Raw genomic sequence first — 17,868 nt, 5'->3', positions numbered from 1 at the left:
GAAAACCATTTGTCTTTGTTAGCCAAGTTGCAGCTCTACGTAGAGATCCACAGGGGAATGAATTTAAATGACTCCCCAGAACTCTTCTGAACCTTGAAATCTATGAAAATTTAAACCACTAATATTATAATGTTCAAGCCTAAGACTAGAATAAACGCAAAAGTAGCTCGGCATTATTATAGAGCTTCAATATTACTCAAGGCTTTACAGAATCAAGGAAAATCCCTCTGAAGGCCATGGGAATGCCCTAGTTGTTTTCCTGCAACATCTTAAGGAGGGCACAGTGCATGCGGTTGATGATGATTAAGGATGCTATTTATATGTATATAGGACACTCAATGTCCTTACCGTTTGCAAGAGAGCTCTCAAGATGAGAAAATGCACTGATCACTGTAGAACAGAGATAACTGAGGTCAGAGGTGAGACCCCCAGTTTCCCAGAGACTCCCCAATTGCTCAAGGGACTTAATTTCCAAGCCTCCCATTTCGCATTTGTCCTGCTTTCCCCTAAGTAAGCTGATTAGGGGAGCAGGGAGAGGGTTCAAGTGAAGCTTCCCACAGTCCCCCTACCCAAAGTGGTCCTAAGGTGGAGACATGGGGAAGGCCACAAGCTCCTCAGCCTTGGCTAACTGGACAAGGGACTGACAAGGCAGAGGCAAGTTCTCTGGGACCCAGGGTGACAAAGATGGGCTAAAAAGCAGGAAATACAGCACTGTCTATGGCAGCTTCCCATATTACTCAAATACCCAACATTTGAAGCCATGGATATTGTAGGTAGAATTGTTTCACAAATTTGGGAGCTGCAAAAAGCTTTGGGGCTTACGTAGCTTAACCTGTTCACTCAACCAGTGAAGAAATGAGGAACTCATTACCAGAAATAATTTTTCATCCTTTGTTGTTAGGCAAAAACCTTTCTTCCCTATACCTATAGATGGCGAATCGTTAGCATAAAATTCCCAGGCTCCTGCTCCTTTTACTTTGCCGCAGGGAAGAAAGAATGATTTAATAAAATGGGGACTTTGGAAGAAGCTGAGTGTCAGCTTTCCTGTTCCTCCTTTCCTCCTTGAAAACAAGTTGTCTTCTGGAGGCATGTTCTGCTCTCCTCCTTCAGGAAAGGCACAAGGAGGGAGGGGACAAGACATTTTGGTCTGCTTAGGTACAAGGCTGTTGACTAAGTTTGTTTAAATCTAGTGTTCAGTATTCTCAAAGGAATTTGACCTGTATTAGGGTTGCTGGGAAGTCTTTTCTGAGGACATGCACTCTGAAGAAATAAAAGGATTTAACTAAGTGGTTAAGGGAAGAGAGAGAATGTTCCTGGTAGAAGCAAAGACATGTGCAAAGGCCCTGTGGTGGGAGGAAGCATGGCAGGTGTACTGGATGAAATGCTTGATGGAGTGCAGAGAGACAGTGAAAGACAGGTGCATGAAGAGATGGAAAGGCACATAGGGCCAAAGTACACAGGGTCTTCAGGACCATGTTAAGGATCTTGGTCTTCAGATCAGAGTACTTCATACCCAAATGATTTAAGCAGAGAATGGGGGGATGAAAGAGGATGACTTGATCATATATGCAAATGACCATTGATGCTGTCTGTATTGTGAAGAACAGATGGTGTGGGTATGCAGAGTGAATACAGGAAAGAAATAATTACAGTTGCCCAGGCAAGAAATGATGACCATTAGGACCAGAGTTATGTCACAGAATGAAGATGGCTGTTAGCTGGAAGTCAGTTTTCCTGGCATAGAGGAGAATCACACCCTTTGCTAGCTAGACTCCATTCACATAGATATCTTAAAGAAGCAAAAATAGAACCATGGAATTGTGTAAATCAGGTCCGTTTTAAGTGTGCCACAGTTTAAAACCCATTATTGCAAAAATTTGCTTTTGCTGAAAGTTTTTTTTTCCAATTTTGACAAAATAAAATGGTTGTCTTTTAAATTTTTATATTTGTGTTACCTTCTCTCTCTCTCCTTAGAAAGCCAGCAAATCTTTAATCATATAAGTTATATCCAGGATAATTCTCATTTGAGCCTTTCCCTAGAAACAAACATGTATACTCTGTGGATTGTATTTGTTAAGTGACTAATACAGAAATCAGTGGCCATCATATTCTCCAGTTATGTCTCTACCGTTTTGTTTTGTTTCAGGCTTTGTTTGTTTTTATACTGCTTTTCTACTAAAATGGGAAAATAATAATCTCTTTGTCTAAAAATATCTCTTTGTAAATATTCTTCAAAAGCTCATAAGCTATTTGGAGTGAAACTATTTCCCTCCCTTTTCCACCCAAAGCACAAAGATAAGTTATTCCTTGATGAAATTATTGACTATACATCCCCCATGATTTCCTTCAATAGCAAGTAAATATTCCCTCAATAACCATGGATGTGAAATGGAATAAAAATGGAACAGTGTGAAGAATATGAAAATTCGTAGAGATTTAATAAAAGATTTCCGAGAGGATGGAAGCAGGCTGGTCTTACACAAAAGGGACTGGTTGGCTCGCAACACCGCCCCCTACTGGGAGGGGTCTGCAGCCTTGGGGGGTGGGGCCTCTACGGGAAGGTGAGGGAGCTCACCTGATTGGTTCTTGGCCAAAAAGGCATAGACTTGAATCTCTGTTTACCTATGTCTATTTTCTCTCTCAAAAGAGAACTCCCCACTTTGAGCAATGAAATGTCTCAGTTACCTTTAAAATACTACTCGTTTGGGGTGTCTGGGTGGCACAGTCGGTGAAGCATCTGCCTTCAACTCAACTCATGACCCAAGGGTCCTGGGATGGAGCCCAGCATCTGGCTCCCTACTGGATGGGCAATCTGTTTCTCCCTCTCCTCTGCTTGTGCTTTCTCGTACGCATGCACTCGCTCTCTCTCAAATAAATAAGAAAATCTTAAAAAAAAAAAAAAAAAGAAAGAAAGAAAGAAAGAAAGAAAGAAAGAAAAAAGAAATCTTACTCATTTAGAGTAGGAGAATAACAATACAGTAGAGGAATAACAATACATTTTAAAATGTTTAATTCTGAAGAGCCTGAATTTTATTTTATTTTTTATTTTTGCTTAAATTCTAATTAGTTAACATATAGTGCAATATTGTTTTCAGGAATGGAATTCATCACTTACATACAATACCCAGTGCTGGTCATATGTACCCTCCTTAATACCTATCACCTATCTAGCCCATCCCTCACCCACCCCCCACCCTCAATTTGTTCTCTATCCTTAAGGGTCTCTTGTGTTTTTTTTTTTCCCCCTCTCTAAGAGCCTAAATTTTAGACTTAATCCTCAAGAAACTTTTTTTTAACTCACTTTCAAATTTACAGAAATTCAAGTTAAGTTTGCCAAAGTGGTCCTCCGAAGTCTTTAACCAGGAGAGAGGAAAATTATTAGCATTTATGTTGTTGGTATGTGTGTGAGACTCTAACTGGGCTGCCCAAGTGTCCCGGTCTCCTGAGTCCAAGAGTAATCTCTAGACGTGGAACTTTTTGTTTTATTTTTTTATTTTTATTTATTTTTAAATTTTATTTTAAAGATTTTTATTTATTTGTCAGAGAGAGTGAGCACAGGCAGACAGATCGGCAGGCAGAGGCAGAGGGAGAAGCAGGCTCCCTGCCGATCAAGGAGCCCGATATGGGACTCGATCCCAGGACGCTGGGATCATGACCTGAGCCGAAGGCAGCCGCTTAACCAACTGAGCCACCCAGGCATCCCGAACTTTTTGTTTTAAAACGGGGACCATTAGGAGGAAACTGAGCTAAGTTGGCCACCCTCCCTAACATATAGGGTTCATTAATTTTCTGAAGAAGTTTAAGCATCAGTCAATCACTGGTATTCACTGAATCCTTCCATCTGCTAAGTCCCCTCTAGGCACAGTGAGAGAGCAGAAGGAATAGGACTCAGGAGATCCTCTCCTTGCCTGAAATTCTGTGACTCCTTCATTGCTTCCTAGGAGTTTATAATGTAATTGCCCCTAAAATACCCAAGGACTGCTTACTAAACAGAGCTTGTCTGGTACTATGGTTGGCATTTGGGGGGCCCAGATGAATGAGAAACTGAGTCTGGCCTCAGGGAACTAAATCTTTCGTGGAGAAGACAGACGCAGATAAAATACAACACAATTTGGTAAGAGCTATCATAGAGTACATACCACAGAGCCGGACACAGCTAACTCCAACTGCAGATGTGTCTAGACACAACAATGGTGCTATGCTGCATGCAATATGCAAATGGGGGTCTACACCCTAGGTAATAGATGCTCTAATTGTTCAGAGGAGAGAAAGAGCTCTCTTGGCAGAGCGACCATCCCTATGCGTATAGCGCAAGACCTTGCTGAAAAGACAGGATTTAAGGCAGACTTGGGGAAATTTGATTATGTGTAAAAAACTACAAAAGAGCCTCTTGCCCAGACCGATCATACTAATGTGTTATGAACCAAAGTTTATGATTTATCGAGTTCTGTGCACTTGAGGTGCAAAAACTAAACAACCACTACCAACAAAAGATTAATGGGCAAAGATGACACAGAGAGGGGAAATCTAGACATGCCTTGGTGTTAGATGACTTATCTAAAGGGTCTCACGTAGAAGATAAGGTTGAGAAAAATAGGTTAAGGTCAGATGATGAAGGCTTGTGAATTGCGAGGAAGTTTGGAATTCCTTCTGTAAACACTGGGGAGTCATGGAAGGCTTTTGAGAAGGGAAGTGCTGCGGTGAACGTTTTATCTAGAGCAGCTTGGTCTCGCAAAAGTGATTATCCAGATTCTGAGTTTGTAATTTAAAACTGAGGGAGTTTTAGCATGTGTGGAAAGGAATATTAAAGAAACTTTTCCCTTTTTATTGCAAAATGCAGCTGTTGACTGAAGGGAGGGAGAGGTTCTTGGCATCTCCCTGAGAGTTGTAAAGGTGATGCACCTGCAGAGGGAGAAAATCTCCTGTGCAGAGAGTATCATGGCAGCCGTGAATGAACCTTTTTCCCACTAAGACCCATCTCCTAAGTGGAGAAGGCTGTCCACGCAGAGATAGCCAGGGGACAAAAATCTTCCAGCCACAAATTAAAAACAACCAGGAAAATGGTGGCACCTTTATATATCTGGACTGAATTAGACAAAGTAAAGAGAAAAAGCTTCTGTATCATTCCATGTCATAGACCCTTTCAAATTCCTTTCTCATAGTCTATTTCCATCTCTAATTCTACCTGCACAAAATATAATCATGCCTGCTTGTAATTACTTATGCATACATGAATACTAGTAAGTTAAACTTGTTCATCTATTTACATAGACAGTGTGAGACATAGTAGCTTAGGAATTGCTTCTTTTCCCTGTGATTTTAAATGTGCAACGAGTTTCTTTCTAAAACACATATTTGCAGATGTCACTTTAAACACTATTTTCTGAGATTATATTTTCCATAGAAAACAGATGTCTGCAATTATCCCTTTTTTGACCTCTGAGACTTATCAAAGTCAAATAGGTAATCATCCAATCAGACGGGCTATCATTATCAGAAGAAAAGTAATTATAATCTGAATATGTTTGAACATGATTATTATAAGCTTTAAACTGTTACACTTTTGATTGGGGCAGAATTGGAAGACATTATCACTTCATAATTCAAATGATGTAACTTCACTTGTTTTTGTCATTTAGAATCTGGAGAGCTAAATTTATTTAACAATATAATTCTTTAAACATGAACAAATTATGCAATAATCTCTTTAAAACCATGAGAATGCTTCTCAAAATCTTGACAGTAAAATTAGGGGATTTTTTTTTTTTTTTTTTTTTAACTAGAGCAAATCAGAGCTCGGCACCGAGCCCATCAGAGTGGGAAGCTTGAGGCAGACGTGTTCCTTTGACAGACATTTCGTGATCTGCTTGGTTCTGTTAAAGAGACCCGCTCCGTTTCTGCTCTCCTCTGGAGGCCCACCCATAGTTGGGCCGAAGTAAAAAGAGAACTCAGCCAAGTACAGAAATGATGAGTGAGGAAAGAAAGGAGAAGAGGTGTATAAAGAAAGACTGTTTTTCCCAAGAAGATATGTAAATAGAAGGAGTGAACTCAAGTCAATACCAGAACTGAGAATTTTTTAGAGGACTTAAGGACTTGGGCGGTGGCGGTGTGGGGGTGAGAGGGAGGACCACAGAGCACTGAAAACCTAATGTTTGATACATATGGAGCAAAACATCTTGTCCCATTGAAAATAGTTTTATAAGAATCTGGTAACAATCCTTGCACCCAGAGATTTGATAGGTGTTTGCTTAACCTGGTGGGATGTCCTGATTTTTGTCTCTCACCATTTCTAAGATTTGTGCCTTCAAGCCAGCCCGCTGGCCTCAGGAAGGAGGCATGATGGCGGGGCTGTTTTGGGCTGTTCCTGGGGCCTGAGTCCCCATGAGCTGGTGGACGTGTGTGAGCCCTACAGAGCCCCATAGAGAATTCCTGTAGCTTAAAATGTTTGGCATTGTGGCATTCGTATACGGCAGGGGCTGAGGGTTGAAATAGCCACAGACATGAGCCTTTACAGGATTTGAAAGGCACTGTTTATTTTCTCATAAGCACAGCGTTTCTTAGGATGCTTGCTTAAGAGAAGCCATTCAACTCTTAATTCTAGTTCCGCAGAGTGAAGACGAGAGAGAGGCATCTCGGCAAACACAGCAGAGCTTTGGTAAAAGCCAAGTTCAGACTTCATACCTTTGCTCCTTCCTTATTAAAAGTACCCCTTTCTTGTTTCTTCTTGCCGTCTTCCCTTCCCCTACCTCCATCGTGTGTATGTGTGCAATCCCTTCATTCAGGAAAGACCTACTGAGTACCTAATATGGGCCAAACACTCTGGAAGTGGCAATGAGTGAAACAGACAAATATCTCGGCCCATCAGGAGTTGCACTCCAGTTACATTCTTGCTAATTCCTGCTGCAGAAATGTCAACTGATAGCACAGGTATTGAGGGATTATCGAGGATGGAAGGTAGTGCTTCCTTTGTCCCCTAGGGCATCGGCCCCTCTTGGGGGCGGACCCCGTGATAGCATGTGCTGTTAAACTCCCCTGGCGATTCAGACCCTCTGAAAAATATTGAGAGTGAGGACGGCAGGTTGGACTGTCTCTGGGGATAGCAGCGGGCCTGGAGGAAGTTCAGTCTGCGGGTGCCTCTCGGAAGTTCACCAGGTAGACAAGTGCCCATTCTCTGGGTACGTCTCCAACGCCCCACTCCACAGAATCCTCCTCTAGACTCTGCCTGGTACTGCAGAAACTGGGAGCTCACTACTTTATTAGTCTCTCCGCAGCAGAAATCCCATTTTATTAACATGGCTCGTGATTTATAGCTCCCTGTCCTCCAACACGGTGCCTGGCACAGTGTCGACACTCAGCAGCCTCTAAATAAATGAATGGTTGTCAACTCCACTTCCCAAAACCTTTGATGCTCTGTTCGGTCTCAGAGGAAAGCCCTTTGTTGTGTTCCCCGTTGGTCACAGCTTCCCAGCCTAACTGATTATCTTGCAAGATGTCAAAGTAGAAATTTCCAGCTTGACTCTTACTCTAAATTTCATTGAGCCCAGGCATTGGAATTACAGGACTACTTTTCAATGGGGATTTTTTTGGTCAATACTTAGTTCATCGTGCTGAATATTTTGTGCATCCGTGCCCTGCTTCTGATGGGTTTAGCTATCAAAGCAGGTGGCATCCTGCTGCAACCCTCTTTTCTTCTCTTTCCTTCTAATCTACTTTCAAGTAACCAAAGCAGCCTATTAACACTTGGTGTTTTCATCAGACCTTGCACATTCCTAGAAGCCTTTGAGCCTGTGATCACATCATTTCCCATCTTTTCAGAAGATTCTTTCTCCACAGCTTTGCCTAGCTTCGTTTTCTCCAACTTTCAAGACCTTCCAGCAAGCATCACCATGCCAGCAGTTGGAATGGTGTATTTTCCACAAAGCCTTTCCAACCACTACAGGCCATCTCTTCTCATTACTTTGTATAATTATCTCATAAAGAAATGATTCAATATCTTCTTTTGCTGTGTCGGTTATCTTTTTATATAGTTAGAGATGCACATACGTGTGCTTAATTAGCTAGATGAACAGCAGGATAGCACATAGGTAAGAGCATGGTCCGAGGGGTACATAGATCTAGGTTTCAAAAATAGGTCCTCCCCTTGGGGGAGAGAGGACTTATGACAGGTTACCTCTCTGGACTTCAGCTTTGCCATCTATAAAGTAGGACAACCATATCTACCTGTATCAAGCATGCCTTTTTATTCTGATTCTTTGACATTGGGCCTGCTAACTTCCAAGAGACGCCCCTCTTAGGGCTAGCCCATTCCTAGAACTGGCAAGGGAGCAACCTGCAAACATGCTTTCATGTGGGAGCCAACAGATCTAAAGGCCGTATACCCCCAACCACCTCTTTTATTGGGGTCTCATATTCTGACCACTAGCCTATGCCCTAATTGCCACAGAGCAACTAGGAACAGTTCCTTGGCCCCAGAGCCAACTAAAATGATTCAAACCAGTCAGTCCTACACCCATTCCTTTGCACAGGAGCCATAATAAAGGCTCTTTCCCTCAATTTCCCCTGCTCCCTCTGCTTCCTTACTGACCTTACTAAAAAGATAACTGACCCAGGTGCTCCACCTGGTAGCCTCCCCATGATGCGTCACCCCACTCCCTGTTTCTGGGGAACTGTGAATAAAATCTTCTTTCTTTGTGACAGTCCTTTCCCTGTCTGTCTGTCTTGCCATACCCTATTAAAATCCATTCTGGGTACATTTGCAAACACTATCCGTAGGGCTAAGGCAGTGGTTCTCAACTGGAGGTGATTTCTGACCCTCCAGGGATACACGGCAGCATCTGGTGACTCTTAGTTATCACAACTGGATTGAGAGTTGTTATTGGTCCTTAGTGGGCAGACGCCTGGCTACTGTCCAATATCTTATACTGCCTGGGTCACCCACAATAAGAATTCTCTTTTGCTTGAAATGTCAGTCCTGGCAAGGGTGAAAAATCCAGGCTTCAGTGAGGATTCGGTGAGGTCAAGTAAGTCACAGGTTTCCTTGCATGATTCTCAGACTGTAGCACGCACGGGAAACACCTGGCAGGCTGACTAAAACACCTTTGCTAGGCTCACTCCCCAAGTTTCTGAGTCAGTAAGTCTGGGGTAGGACCTGATGATTTGCATTTCTAACAAATTCCAGGGTGATGCTGACACTGACATTTCAGTACCAACCTTGAGAATTATCAGCCTAATTCATAGGACTCACTCAATAAAAGATATCCCATAGTTATTATTTTATCCGATCCTTTAGGTCAGAAACTGACCCCTCTGCTTCATATTCTCTACATCACTGGGGTTTGCAACAGGCACTCAATTGAAGATGCTGATGGTTATTTGACACTGAAGCACTACTAAGTGGTAAACTATACCTAGTAAAATAAGACGCGTTTGGGACTAGATTAGAAGCTTGTCTATGTAGAAATATGTCCTAGTTAGCTATTGCTGCATAACAAATTGCCCCCAAATTTAGTGGCTTAAAGTAACAATCGTTTTATTATATTTCATGATTCTGTGAGTCAGGAATTCAGACAGGGCTCAGCAGGTTGACCTCTGTTACCTGACATATTGACTGAAACTACTCAGTGATATTTATCTGGCCAAGAGGTTAATGTATTCATGTGTCTGACACCTGGCTGGAATGGCTTGACACGGGTTCCCACTGGGACTGTCAACTAGAGATCTTTCCCATGGCCTTTTGCCTGTGGCCTCTCCATGAGGTGACCTCTCTATAAGGTGGCCTCTCCATGGGCTGGTCTCTCCATGAGTTGCCCTCTCCATGGGTTGGCCTCTCCATGAGGTGACCTCTCCATGAGCTGGCCTCTCCATGAGGTGACCTCTCCATGAGCTGGCCTCTCCATGGGCTGGCCTCAGGGCCCTCAGACTCCTTATGGCAGCTTAGGGCTCTAAGAAAGAGTGCTGCAGCTAACAGGGTGAAAGGTTACCTTGGCCTTTTATGACACCATGCCAGAAGTCCCATTTTTTTTTTTTTTTCATTTCTGCTGTACTCCATTGGTGAAAGCTCTTCCAAGAGCCCCAACCAGTTCCGAGGGATGATATATGGATCCCATATTTTAATGGGGGGGAATGCCAAAGAATTTACTGGCCATATTTTCACACTACCATGCGATATCTGGCTGCAGCCGTGTTTCTAGTGAAGGAAGTAAAGACATAAGCAAATGACCCCAGGACTTTATAATTTTACTCTGTTATTCTCTGTACCAAACTTTTGATGTTATATCCTCTCTCCAAATATATCATTGCAAGCCAGGCAGCTTCCCCCCACTACTGTCTTCATCTTATGACTGCGAGTTGGAATAAGTATCCATATACCTGTCACAATTGCCTAGGGCAGTAAAACCCACAATGAAATGCCCTTCCCTATTGCAGGTTCATTACAAGGCATGAAAAATCGTATCCCCCAAGGACACAGGCCCACATGACACTTCCCTCTCTCACTGCAGTCTACGGGGCCAGCGTGGCGACTGGGTCCTGTACAACCCAATCCAGACATAATGCTCTGTTCTCTGAATGACGCCTTCTCTCACAGGGCTGTCCTCATCCCCTCGGAGATCCCGGGCTCTCTGACCAGCTCAACATGTCAACAGGAGCTCGATGATGACCTCAGCAGCAGCCAAGCATTATTTCGTTATTTCGGTTGCATTATTCTCTCTGATTATCCAAAAGGGAAAACAAAAAAGTCACTTAAAAATGCAGCTTGTGCTCTTCCAGTACAACAAAGGATCTCCTGGAAATCTTTTCTTTTTTAAATGACATTCTAATGTATGCTTTGTTTTGTTTTCATCACTTTTATCATCATTTCTTAGCAGAGGCCCAAGTGACTTGGCTGGGGTAAGGGGGGAAATTATAATGATTCATTTGTATACATTTGTCCTAGTGGGAATTTGATGTGGTGGAAATATTATCAGAATATTAAATTAGAGGCACTCAACATTATTCTCTGTTCTATTTGAAACCAGACTCAAGATACAAATACATGGGGCCCAAGGAGGCCGCGGTAATTCAGTAATTCATGAGGCTCCACCAGAGCACCGTGGTTCTTTCTGAACGAGTTGACATAAGTTTTCTCCTGTTGCTGGTATCTTTGATGCTTCCATTTGGGTGAAATTTTTAGCTAGCCTCTCTTCCCCGCTCAATTCCCCTGTTCAAGTCTCTCTAAAGGCAGCAGCTGATGTGGTTCTGGAGAGGCAGGCCCAACCCTCGCTGTCCTGCACACCAAGTAGTTTCTAGTTTCCAACAGATCTCTTCCAGCAAGGTGTTCCCTTGTTGGTCCTGAGCAGCTCTCGCCCTGAATCAGAGCTGACCAGCTCCTGAAACCAGTCTATCAGTCAGGATCCAATGGGAAAACAGAAACCACCAGAGAATTTGAAACAGAAGGACTTGGATCTAGGGATTGATTGTGCAAGGATGGGAGAGCCAAGAGGTCAGCTGGGGACAGTGAGGAAGCCAGAGACCGCCAAGGCCTGAAGCTGACATTGCCACAAGGCAGAGGGAAGAGGGGAGGGAATTCTGGAGCTCCGGGACATTGTCCCCAGCTGGAGGCTGGAACCATAGTGGACCAGACCTGCCTGGCATCAACTGGAACCAGAGAGGTTGAGCTGCTCCAGAAAGAAAGAGGAAGAAATCTCTGTTTCTCTCTCCCTATTCATTCTCCATTCACCCATCAGTGCCTCCCATCCTCCAGTCTTGAAAAAGCAACCAACAGGGGTCAGATCCTTTGATTCAGAACAGAATAGGGAAAGAGCAAGAAACATACATGAGGAAAACGTGCACGGCAGGAACCCTGTGAAACTATTCCCACTCAGCTCCATGGGGTGTCTCCAGGACCCCGCACACATCCATCCTCCAGCCTAAGGTCTTGAAGGTCTCAACCACTGACATCTATTCTGACTAAATTGATGTCACGTCGTCCAGTAACAGATAGCCTTTCTCAGTAAGGGCCCAACCTGATCAGATCTCTAGTTTTGGCCGACTGCTCTTCATGCCTCTCTAGTCCCTGAGGGCTTCTTCTCCCTGCTTACATGTTTGCTGCCTCCTAGCTCACTCTTCTTTCCCATGACTCTTGAGCATCATTGCCAATCTGACCATGCCAAGCATCCATTTTTGAAAGCTGATCCCCAGGTCCAGTGGGCGTGGTCTGGGTTTGATGTCAAATAATTCTCTTGTTCTCCATAGAAATCTTATCACTTTTTCTCTCTTCTAGCAGAAGGTGGTGCTTTGCTCTCATGATGGGCTCAATTCAAGGGAGAAGGGGGTTAGACTTCACTTTTTTTGCAGAAGAACTTGTGGGATGGGAGATATTTTTGCAGCCAACTTGGGAAATACAGCCAGCCCCAGGCAGAGACTTAATAGAACTCCTCAATCCTAATTAATAGTTTTTCTCAAAGATTTCCTCCCTCCTTCTGTCTCTTCCTCCTTCCCTTCCTTTTTATTTTCTTATGATACCTAGAGACGGGAAAACCTAATCTCTGGGAAATAGTACATCTCTGCATACAGCTTAATCACAGAATACACCCTGAAATATTTATAACGGCTCTTTATTTTTTCTTGATTTCAATAGACTTGACTCAAACACCTTCCCCACTAATATATTCTAATATATTAATAGAAAGAAACTGCAATCAGGACCCACCCTTAGAAAACTGACTCCACTGGCCACCTTCCCTATGGCTGTCTGGCAACACCATCATTCTCTCCGTATCCATAACATATTCTCCACCGCAGAGTTTTCCTGCAAGTGCTCATCTTTGTCTTTGCCCATGTCAGAAAGTACGCAGATCTACTCCCTTCCCTTATGCCAAGCCTTACGGTGGTCAACTCAGAGAGAGCACCTCTGAAGTGATTTGCTTAGGTCTGCCCAGAGGGACCTGGGTGTGTTTAGGCGGCCGAAGGGGGGTAGAGAGCTCTTGATAAATCAAGAGGTGCCATAGTGAAAGGGAGTCCTCCAGTCCTTTCCACTGGCCTGACTTGCTCTTTCCACAGGGAACGGGGACAGAAAGCCCAGGAAGAGGCCTTCTGGAGTGATCTAGCTCTCACAATGAGAAAGTAAAGAAAAGTCCCACGTGGAGAAGAAAATGTGATCTTTTCTCTGGAAGGTAATTTTTCTACAGAAACTCAACAGATCACCTCATCTTCATCATGAAGGCAAGAAGGCAAGAAGATGGCAAGTGTAGGCAATATACCAAAAAGTTCTGACCTCCGAACAAGCATCAAGTCCTTAACTGAGAGAGGACAGGGGTAATTCAAAACCAGGGCAATGCCCTCTATTTGGGTTCTGATTTCCTTGTCTCTGGGACCAATTTCTGAGAAGTACAAAAGTTAGAGTTGTGCTGAGCTCAGCTCTAAACAACTTTGGTTTTCAAACCTATCAGAGCTAGCGCCTCTTTATGATAACAACTGTTTCATAATGCTCTTTTAATATCCAGAATAAAATTAATAACGTAACTCATCTTCACGCATTTCAAAAAGATAGCAATGCAATGCCTCAACTGATACAAAAGAAAAACACAATGCTATCATAAAATAATGGGCATTTTGATGTGTGAACACTCAGCCACTGTGTGCCATGTGGCATTAGAAGCCACAGTCAAGTCCTGAGGCTTCACCCATGTGGAGAGGCCCCAGGAGTGTAATAGTTACAAATGAGCCCATACAGGTGGCTGTTTTTCCATCCGTGATTTTCTAAAATGATGAACAACTCTTGACAATTCTCTGAACAAAGCTGAGTATAATCATATTCTTGATTTATATGGTTGTATAAAATTCAGTGTATAGTAAAACAATGCACAAAGACCTCATGTAAATTTTGAAAACCGAGCCAAGTTCTAAGTTACCAGAACGTTCGTCAGGTTTTTCATGTGTGGAACTATCATGTGGAGCACTCAGAGGTCATGTGGGATGCAAGATAATTTTGTTGTTGTTGGCCTCCATCCACTAAATGGCAGTAGTACCCCCTACCTTGTAACAACCCCAAAAGGTCCCCCCAGATTCCCAACATGCCCTCCAGAGCCTTGAAAACCTCCCGCTCAAGTGTTAATCAGCTACCCTCGCGAGCGTTTTCTATGGGTTCTAAGAACCTTATACGAATGACGTTATTGGCATAATTATTCTCTATGGCAGGCGAGGAACTGAGGCACAAAGAGGCTCCATACTTCCCAAGGTCACAGAACAAGGATGCCCGTGGGGGTGGAGGTGGCCCGAAGCCACCCAGAACCGGCAGGACCCATTCCCACTCCCTTTGTTGATTGCGTCTTCATTTCCAACCTGCTTCTTACTGACAGATCTAGGCTCCGACCACATGAAACAGGCCTCCCATTCACGTAAGAAAGCTGTTTCCTCACCACGTCCTTTTGTCTTCCCAAGTGAGTTGCGCCAGCGGCTCGTGCGGGCTGGCCCTTGGCGGGGTGGTCAGAGCTCGGGCCCCCTTCACCCGAGACCCTTCCTCATCTTGCTTTTCATCTGCGGTCGCTGACCCACTTCATCCACCCCTGCCGTACGATAACTGCGCCAGGCCAAAGAGGCATGATTTACTGCCTTCCCTCTGCTTTTCCAATTATCCCATTTGAGCCTCGCTAATTTTCTCCTCACCTCTCTTCACCTCACGGAGCTCTTCCGTTGGCTCTGTCAGACCGCGGGGTACCGCGATGATAACCTGCTCTCAGTCCCAGAGTCATCGCCAGCAAAGGCTGGCTTGGCCAAGTGGGGGTGTTTCAGAGGCGATGAGCTCCCCGCCCCCTCTCCAGCTGCTCAGTGCTCAGTGGGAGCTTCTGCAGGCCCATCTAGAATGCACTGGGCCACGCTTGGTGCCAACCCCTCCCTCGGCTCGGCATGAGCACGTTCTAGTTGGCTTCCCGCGTGGCGTGGCTGTGGGCCCTGCAGCAGGGATGGTCCTAAATTAAGTTGTGGAAGACAAGACCTCATTTTCCTCAGAGGAACTTGATGTCAAGAAAATCAACTTAAGTCTTGAGCGTCTTTGAAAATCTTCTGGTTGCTCCGGCAAGGATTCCCCCTCACCCCCAGGATCTCCTCTGAGGACAGCATCCAGCTGCCTGGGATGTTCTGAAGGCACACAGGCATTCAAACAGGATTATGCACGTGGCTTTACTTTGCATATGCCTGTAACAGCTACCTAAAGGGAGTTCTCAAATCAACACCTTGGTTTTGTTCTCTAATGGCTATTTTCCCCCACTTTTCCCTGCTCCTATCACTCTGCTACTCAATACTCCTTATCAGAAATAGAGAAGAGGATATAAAAAGACAAGAAAGAAGATAAAGCCGAAAGCAAAGCTCATGAGGACTGTGGGGCAGATTTTTGGAGATCACGGTTTTAACCCAGCCGGCCAAAGATAAGGGGTCTTCCACAGCCAGCATTCGAGACCCTGAGACTAAACCCAGCCTTCTAAAAAGCATATAATCCCAGTCACGTCACAATCAGAATACATGATATTTTCCTCAGTCATCAATAAATATAGGGGCCGTGAGAAAGATCCTGTTCTCTTCTCTTCTTTATGCCACGTCTCCTTCCTCCCACTTTCTCCTGAGTAAAATAAACACAAAATTATTCACCTGATACTAAAATGTCTCCCCGTCTCAGATTTGGCAGAGAAATTGGTCAAGTTATATGACAATATTTTAAGCTCATCTAGGAGGTAAAAATCAAATGTATTTTGGGGACGCCTGGGTGGCTCAGTGGGTTAAAGCCGCTGCCTTCGGCTCAGGTCATGATCCCAGGGTCCTGGGACGGAGCCCTGCATTGGGCTCTCTGCTCGGCGGTGAGCCTGCTTCCTCCTCTCTCTGCCTGCCTCTCTGCCTACTTGTGATCTCTGTCTGTCAAATAAATAAATAAATAAATCTTAAAAAAAAAAATCGGGGGCACCTGGGTGGCTCAGTGGGTTAAAGCCTCTGCCTTCGGCTCGGGTCGTGATCCCAGGGTCCTGGGATGGAGCCCCATGTAGGGCTCTCTGCTCAGCAGGGAGCCTGCTTCCTCCCCTCTCTCTCTCTGCCTGCCTCTCTGCCTACTTGTGATCTCTCTCTCTCTGTGTCAAATAAAAAAACGAAATCTTTTAAAAAAAATCAAATGTATTTTATTAGTTATATGAATAAATAAAATATTTAGACTCACATTTCAGATTTTCCATGTTCAACCTTTCAGCCATTACAGTGTTGTCTAATAAGAAAATATGGTGCATCGAGACTTAGCTCTTATGTTTCAATCCTCCTTTTCACAATAGAACCTAGACTTGTAGTTTCTATATGCCACTGGTGTCTCTTGCCTCTACCTCTTTCCATGCACTGGTCACACGTTTTCTAACTAATCTCTGGTCATCTTCCCCTGAATGCCCCTCAACACTACCAGCTTGACACATCCAAACCCCAACTTGCCTCCCCTGGGCAAGCCCACCCACTCTCCCTCTCTCCCATTCTCCAAGTCTTCTCCATCCCAATCCTGCTGGAAGGAGCCCTGTGGTGCATTTGCTTATATTTGACTTTGTGGCAAGGTATTTATGTACACCATGTATCTCTAGACTAGATACAAGTTCTTTCAGAGTAGGATCTGGGCTTGATTCCTCCTATTTTCATCTCCTCATTCAGCAAGTGACTTACTCGTTGGAATACTCACTAAATATTTATTTCACGAGTGGAGTGAACACTCGGCCTTTAGTGTTGGTGGTAGTGAAGTCAAAGGGCCCCAAATGAATGGAGAAGAAATGTAACACAATTATGGCAAGGTTGAGGGCCAGGGGAAGGAGGACCAAAGCCCTTTCCAGTTGTCTTACAGAGTGCTAGTCATTCTAAATGTTCTGTAAGCCATGGTTGGCGGACTGACGAATAACGCTTATCCTCTCTGGAGAGTAGTTGGAGGGGTGGGTGATGACCTTTTCATATACTCTAGGGGCACAGAGACAGGAACAAGAGAGGAGACATATTATATAGACTTTCTGGCAAGTGTTACGCACAATGGATCCCATGTTTCTGCCCCTGCTGAAGTGCCGCAGACATATGTAACGTCTACAAACTTCCGATGAGAGGTGACAGGTCAGCGCCATCCCTATCACGGTGTTTCATCTTCCCACTCACTATACTGGGAGCTTCCTAAAAATGAGGATCTACCTTCCTTATTACTTAATTCATTCATCTTTATAGTCATGACGCCTGGCACAGTAGTGCTCAATAAATATGTATGGGACAGCGAATGTTTCTCAGAGCTTAATACAAATGAGGTTAAAAATACTCCTAGAAGGACATTCAATTATTAAGGAAAACTATTAATCAGCTGTTTTTTTAAGGATTGCAGAAAACGGTCCTAGAATTAATAGGCCTAAACTAATTTAAAAAAAAAATATTAAATCAGAGTGGCTTCCTTCTTTCAGTGGTTTCCTTCTTTCGGTTCTTCCAGACCGCTTTTATCAGAGTTATCAGATTCATTTGCCCCCACTCCCAAATGACTGAATGTTATTCTTGGAGATGAGCATGGACAACCAAATTTCTTTAAAGATTTTGTTTATTTATTTGAGAGAGAGACAGAGAGAGTGACAGAGATAGGGAGACAGAGCAAGAGCAAGGAAGAGAGGGAGCCTGAAGAAGGGCTAGATCCCAGGACCCTGGGATCATAATCTGAGCCAAAGCAGACACTTTAACTGTGGAAAAGAGCCAAGAGGTATTCTCTTTCTGGGGTCCTGAAGTATAGGACAGATCTCATTGTCTTAGATGACACAGAGCCAGGAAATTGGGCGAGATGGCCTCAGAAGATTCTTTCTGGATATGTAATACTTTGAAAAACAAATTCTCTCTCATCCCCCTCAAATTCAACAT

This window comes from Mustela putorius, unplaced genomic scaffold (genome assembly GCF_011764305.1).
Source record: "Mustela putorius furo isolate JIRA1106 unplaced genomic scaffold, ASM1176430v1.1 tig00000083_pilon_pilon_pilon, whole genome shotgun sequence".
Lineage (NCBI taxonomy): Eukaryota > Metazoa > Chordata > Mammalia > Carnivora > Mustelidae > Mustela > Mustela putorius.
This window is presented reverse-complemented; position numbering follows the sequence as displayed.